The sequence below is a fragment of the Triticum dicoccoides genome, chromosome 4A, assembly GCF_002162155.2.
Source record: "Triticum dicoccoides isolate Atlit2015 ecotype Zavitan chromosome 4A, WEW_v2.0, whole genome shotgun sequence".
Lineage (NCBI taxonomy): Eukaryota > Viridiplantae > Streptophyta > Magnoliopsida > Poales > Poaceae > Triticum > Triticum dicoccoides.
Window position 1 is genome coordinate 100,985,450 of NC_041386.1, and position 7,884 is coordinate 100,993,333.

Genomic DNA, 7,884 nt, shown 5'->3' on the forward strand with positions numbered 1-7,884 from the left:
CCGATCAAGAGGGTACCGACAGCTATGTTCTCTTTGGTTCGAATACGACCTATGTTTGAATAGGAAGCCCCCAAATGACCTGTAATTGTGGCTATGAGACGGATCAGAGGGTAATCATAGCTTAGCTCAATAAGCCAGAAGCCCCCAAGTGATGTATTTCTGAGGTGTGCTCGCCGGGTACCTATGTTTGAGTTGTGCTGTGCAACAAACTCTCTTTGGTCCCTGTAATTTTTTCTGAAAAATCGAACTTGCTAGATATGAATTCTTTTTAAACCGGAATTTCAAACCGGATATTGAGAGCTTCAAAGCTTTGTGGGAGACATGTTTAACTTGAGCCGGATTTTAAACCGGATATTGAGAGCTTTAGCGCTTTGTGGGAGACAAATTTCCCTTGAACCGGAATCCTTCTTTTTAAGCCGGAAATTTTCTGACGACCTTCTAAATATTCGCCAATAAGGCAGTAGCCTCCGGGGCCGGGTTATTTTTATCTCCAATGACCCGAAGTTCTTGAATCTGCTTTAAACCGGCAATCATTTACTGATTCATGTCAACGTAGCCCCCGAGTCTCAAGGCGACTCGAGGAGTTGGCTTTGAGATTCTCCATATTGACCGTGATATAAACTGACATAAGTCATTCAATCAGCTCAGTGATATAATATTCCTTTTATAGTAGACAACTTTCCCTGCATTGGAGAACTTACAAGCCAGAGTAATCCCTCTTTTAAAGAAAGCAACATGTAATATAAAAATATACTGGATGAATTTCACCTGATATGTTAAGCCAGAAATTATCCACCGTGGAGTTGATGATCACCGCGGTGAAGCTGAAATCCATCACGGCCGAGTCGGCCGCGGGCGTAGATAGATGAGTCGGCCGCGACATTGTAAGCCGTTGCGAATGGGGAGTCAACCATAGGCGCGGTAAGCCACGCGGACGGGCGAGTCAACCATGTCATGTTGATGTAAATTGGGCCGTAAAAATGGCGGTTTGCACATATATTCATCAAGCATCGTGGCACCATCAGATGCTAGTGTATGATAATAGCGACGCGAGCCATACATCCATGACGTGACCATCGCTCTTGCAGTGAATCAATTATCCCGATACTTTTGTCGGATGAACACAGCTTCGGCTAGACCGCCGCCATAGATTTGACTGGCCGTCACCGTACTTGTTGCACTCGATTGTCTCTTCCTTGGAGTTTAGGTATACTAGTATGTAGTGTTGAAAACTGCATCGTGATCCACATAAGTCTCTGCATTTAAACAGATGTTGAACATTGTCAGCACTGTTGACGGTCGCGGGGTTGACTCGAAAGCGAGGCCGCGAAAATGAGGCGGCTTAAGGCTGGGCTGCCGGCGGTGGTTTGAAGTCTGTTTAGCGGCTCGCCGTGGAGGCAGAGGAGGCGGCGGCTCAAAACCGCGACCACGCACGGTAGGGGTGGAGGGCAGGTCACTGCGGCGGCCGCTCACAGCAAAGCCCACTTGGAGCGAGGCGCTGCGCGTGTTCGTTGCGTATCTCACCGCAGGGCGGACGCCGGAGCAGCCTTCGTTTCCCAAGTATGTGATTTTCATAGTAAATCAGGCGCGCATCTCGACGGATTTTTCCAGGCCACAGTGCTGCGTTGGTTGGCCTCAACAGATAATTGTGTCTGATGTATTCTGGATGCTTGAAACTTGATCTGTCCGAATCAACTTTGAAAATGTTGGAAATATGCCCTAGAGGCAATAATAAAAGTATTATTATTATATTTCCTTGTTCATGATAATTGTCTTTTATTCATGCTATAACTGTATTATCCGGAAATCGTAATACACGTGTGAATACATAGACCACAATATGTCCCTAGTGAGCCTCTAGTTGACTAGCTCGTTGTGATCAACAGATAGTCATGGTTTCCTGGCTATGGACATTGGATGTCGTTGATAACGGGATCACATCATTAGGAGAATGATGTGATGGACAAGACCCAATCCTAAGCATAGCACAAAGATCGTGTAGTTCGTTTGCTAGAGCTTTGCCAATGTCAAGTATCTCTTCCTTTGACCATGAGAGCGTGTAACTCCTGGATACCGTAGGAGTGCTTTGGGTGTATCAAACGTCACAACGTAACTGGGTGACTATAAAGGTGCACTACAGGTATCTCCGAAAGTATCTATTGTTTTATGCGGATCGAGACTGGGATTTGTCACTCCGTGTAAACGGAAAGGTATCTCTGGGCCCACTCGGTAGGACATCATCATAATGTGCACAATGTGACCAAGGGGTTGATCACGGGATGATGTGTTACGGAACGAGTAAAGAGACTTGCCGGTAACGAGATTGAACAAGGTATCGGTATACCGACGATCGAATCTCGGGCAAGTAAAATACCGCTAGACAAAGGGAATTGCATACGGGATCGATTGAGTCCTTGACATCGTGGTTCATCCGATGAGATCATCGTGGAACATGTGGGAGCCAACATGGGTATCCAGATCCCGCTGTTGGTTATTGACCGGAGAACGTCTCGGTCATGTCTGCATGTCTCCCGAACCCGTAGGGTCTACACACTTAAGGTTCGATGACGCTAGGGTTATAAAGGAAGCTTGTATGTGGTTACCGAATGTTGTTCGGAGTCCCGGATGAGATCCCGGACGTCACGAGGAGTTCCGGAATGGTCCGGAGGTAAAGATTTATATATAGGAAGTCCTGTTTCGGCCATCGGGACAAGTTTCGGGGTCAGCGGTATTGTACCGGGACCACCGGAAGGGTCCCGGGGGCCCACCGGGTGGGGCCACCTGCCCCGGGGGGCCACATGGGCTGTGGGGGGTGCGCCTTGGCCTACATGGGCCAAGGGCACCAGCCCCAAGAGGCCCATGCGCCTAGGGAACCCTAGAGGGAAGAGTCCTCAAGGGGGAAGGCACCTCCGAGGTGCCTTGGGGAGGATGGACTCCTCCCCCCCCTCTTGGCCGCACCCCTTTCTTGGAGTAAGGGGCAAGGCTGCGCCTTCCCCCTCTCCCCTGCCCCTATATATAGTGGAGGGGAGGGAGGGCATCCATACCTGAGCCCTTGGCGCCTCCCTCCCTCCCGTGACACCTCCTCCTCTCCCGTAGGTGCTTAGCGAAGCCCTGCAGGATTGCCACGCTCCTCCATCACCACCACGCCGTTGTGCTGCTGCTGGATGGAGTCTTCCTCAACCTCTCCCTCTCTCCTTGCTGGATCAAGGCGTGGGAGACATCGTCGAGCTGTACGTGTGTTGAACGCGGAGGTGCCGTCCGTTCGGCACTAGGATCATCGGTGATCTGAATCACGACGAGTACGACTCCATCAACCCCGTTCACTTGAACGCTTCCGCTTAGTGATCTACAAGGGTATGTAGATGCACTCTCCTTCTACTCGTAGCTGGTCTCTCCATAGATAGATCTTGGTGACGCGTAGGAAAATTTTGAATTTCTGCTACGTTCCCCAACAGTGGCATCATGAGCTAGGTCTATTGCGTAGATTCTTTGCACGAGTAGAACACAAAGTAGTTGTGGGCGTTGATGTTGTTCAATATGCTTACCGTTACTAGTCCAATCTTGTTTCGACGGTATTGTGGGATGAAGCGGCCCGGACCGACCTTACACGTACTCTTACGTGAGACAGGTTCCACCGACTGACATGCACTTGGTGCATAAGGTGGCTAGCGGGTGCCAGTCTCTCCCACTTTAGTCGGAACGGATTCGATGAAAAGGGTCCTTATGAAGGGTAAATAGCAATTGGCATATCACGTTGTGGTTTTGTGTAGGTAAGAAACGTTCTTGCTAGAAACCCATAGCAGCCACGTAAAACATGCAAACAACAATTAGAGGACGTCTAACTTGTTTTTGCAGGGTATGTCATGTGATGTGATATGGCCAAAAGGATGTGATGAATGATATATATGTGATGTATGAGATTGATCATGTTCTTGTAATAGGATTCACGACTTGCATGTCGATGAGTATGACAACCGGCAGGAGCCATAGGAGTTGTCTTTATTTATTGTATGACCTGCGTGTCATTGAAGAACGCCATGTAAACTACTTTACTTTATTACTAAACGCGTTAGTCATAGAAGTAGAAGTAGTCGTTGGCGTGACAACTTCATGAAGACACGATGATAGAGATCATGATGATGGAGATCATGGTGTCATGCCGGTGACGATAATGATCATGGAGCCCCGAAGATGGAGATCAATGGAGCTATATGATATTGGCCATATCATGTCACTACTATATAATTGCATGTGATGTTTATTATGTTTATGCATCTTGTTTACTTAGGACGACGGTAGTAAATAAGATGATCCCTTACAAAATTTCAAGAAGTGTTCTCCCCTAACTGTGCACCGTTGCTACAGTTCGTCGCTTCTAAGCACCACGTGATGATCGGGTGTGATGGATTCTTACGTTCACATACAACGGGTGTAAGACAGTTTTACACAGCGAAAACACTTAGGGTTAACTTGACGAGCCTAGCATGTGCAGACATGGCCTCGGAACACGGAGACCGAAAGGTCGAACATGAGTCGTATAGTAGATACGATCAACATGAAGATGTTCACCGGTGATAACTAGTCCGTCTCACGTGATGATCGGACGCGGGCTAGTTGACTCGGATCATGTAATCACTTAGATGACTAGAGGGATGTCTATCTGAGTGGGAGTTCATAAGATGAACTTAATTATCTTGAACATAGTCAAAAGACCTTTTGCAAATTATGTCGTAGCTCACGCTATAGTTCTACTGTTTTAGATATGTTCCTAGAGAAAATATAGTTGAAAGTTGACAGTAGCGATTATGCGATCAGTAGAAAGCTTATGTCCTTAATGCACCGCTTAGTGTGCTGAACCCCAAACATCGTTTGTGGATGTTTCGAACATTGAACATACACGTTTTGATAACTACGTGATAGTTCAGTTAAATGGTTTAAGTAGAGGCACCAAAGACGTTTTCGAAACGTCACGGAACATATGAGATGTTTCGAGGGCTGAAATTGGGATTTCAGGCTCGTGCCCACGTCAAGAGGTATAAGACCTCCGACGATTTTCTTAGCCTGCAAACTAAGGAGAGAAGCTCAATTGTTGAGCTTGTGCTCAGATTGTCTGAGTGCAACAATCACTTGAATCAAGTGGGAGTTGATCTTCCAGATGAAATAGTGATAGTTCCTCCGAAGTCATTACCACCAAGCTGCTAGAGCTTCGTGATGAACTATAATATATCAAGGACATACATGATGATCCTTGAGATATTCGTGATGTTTGACTCCGCAAAAGTAGAAATCAAAAGGGAGCATCAATCGTTGATGGTTAGTAAAACCACTAGTTTCAAGAAGGGCAAGGGAAAGAAGGGATACTTCATGAAACGGCAAATCAGCTGCTGCTCTAATGAAGAAACCCGAGGTTAAACCCAAACCCGAGACTAAGTGCTTCTGTAATAAGGGGAACAACCACTGGAGCAAGATTACCCTAGATACTTGGTGGATGAGAAGGCTGGCAAGGTCGATAGAAGTATATTGGATATACATTATGTTAATGTGTACTTTACTAGTACTCCTAGTAGCACCAGGGTATTAGATACCAGTTCGGTTGCTAAGTGTTAGTAACTCGAAATAAAAGCTACGGAATAAAACGGAGACTAGCTAAAAGTGAGCTGACGATATGTGTTGGAAGTGTTTCCAAGTTTGATGTGATCAAACATCGCACGCTCCCTCTACCATCAAGATTAGTATTAAACCTAAATGGTTTATTAATCTCGATCGTAGTGATACACATTTTCATGCCAAAAGATATAAGATAGTAATGATAGTACCACTTACTTGTGGCACTGCCATGTAAGTCACATTGGTATAAAACGCATGAAGAAGCTCCATGTTGATGGATCTTTGGACTCACTCATTTTTGAAAAGTTTGAGACATGCGAACCATGTCTATTGGTGTATATGCATGAAGAAACTCCATGCAAATGGATCGTTTGGACTCACTTGATTTTGAATCACTTGAGATATGCAAATCATACCACATGGGCAAGATGACTGAAAAGCCTCATTTTCAGTAAGATGGAACAAGATAGCAACTTGTTAGAAGTAACACATTTTGATGTGTGCAGTCCAATGAGTGCTGAGGCATGCAGTGAATATCGTTATGTTCTTACTTCACAGATGATTCGAGTAGATGTTGAGAATATTTACTTGATGAAACACAAGTCTGAATTATTGAATGGTTCAAGTAATTTCAAAGTGAAGTAGAAGATCATTGTGACAAGAGGATAAAATGTCTATGATATGATCATAGAGATGAATATCTGAGTTACAAGTTTTGGCACACAATTAAGACATTGTGGAAATTGTTTCACAATTAAATACCGCCTGGAACACCATAGTTTGATGGTGTGTCCGAACATCATAGTTGCACCCTATTGGATATGGTGCGTACCATGATGTCTCTTATCGAATTACCACTGTCGTTCATGGGTTAGGCATTAGAGACAACCACATTCACTTTAAATAGGGCACCACGTAATTCCGTTGAGATGACACCGTATGAATTATGGTTTAGAGAAACCTAAGTTGTCGTTTCTTAAAGGTTTGGGGCTGCGACGCTTATATGAAAAAGTTTCAGGTTGATAAGCTCGAACCCAAAGCGGATAAAATGCATCTTCATAGGAAACCCAAAATAGTTGGGTATACCTCCTAATTCAGATCCGAAAGCAATATGAATTGTTTCTAGAATCGGGTCCTTTCTCGAGGAAAGGTTTCTCTCAAAAGAATTGAGTGGGAGGATGGTGGAAACTTGATGAGGTTATTGAACCGTCTCTTCAACTAGTGTGTGGCAGGGCACAGGAAGTTGTTCCTGTGGCACCTACACCAATTGAAGTGGAAGCTTATGATATTGATCATGAAACTTCGGATCAAGTCACTACCAAACCTCGTGGGATGACAAGGATGCGTACTACTTCAGAGTGGTACGTAATCCTGTCTTGGAAGTCATGTTGCTGGACAACAATGAACCTACGAGCTATGGAGAAGCGATGGTGGGCCCGGATTCTGATAAATGGCTCGAGGCCATATAATCCGAGAACGGATCCATGGACTTTGGTGGACTTGCCCGATGATCGGCAAGCCATTAAGATAAATGGATCTTTAAGAAGAAGACGGACGTGGATGGTAATGTCACCGTCCATGAAGCTCGACTTGTGGCGAAAAGTTTTTCACAAGTTCAAGGAGTTGACTACGATGTGTTTTTTCTCATCCGTAGCGATGCTTAAAGTCCGTCGGATTCATGTTAGCATTAGCTGCATTTATGAAATCTGGCAGATGGATGTCAAGACAAGTTTCCTTACCAGTTTTCGTAAGGAAAGGTTGTATGCAATACAATCAGAAAAGTTTTGTCGATCCTAAGGATGCTAAAAGGTATGCTAGCTCCAGCGATCCTTCTAAGGACTGGAGTAAGCATCTCGGAGTTGGAATGTACGCTTTGATAAGATGATCAAAGATTTTGGGTCTATACAAAGTTTATGAGAAACTTGTATTTCCAAAGAAGTGAGTGGGAGCACTATAGAATTTCTGATGAGTATATGTCGTTGACATATTGTTGATCAGAAATGATGTAGAATTTCTAGAAAGCATATAGGGTTATTTGAAAGGTGTTTTTCAATAGAAAACCTGGATTAAGCTACTTGAACATTGAGCATCAAGATCTATAAGGATAGATCAAAATGCTTAATAATACTTTCAAATGAGCACATACCTTGACATGATCTTGAAGGTGTTCAAGATGGACCAGTCAAAGAAGGAGTTCTTGCCTGAGTTGTAAGGTACGAAGTTAAGACTTAAAGCTCGACCACGGCAGAATAGAGAGAAAGGACGAAGGTTGTCCCC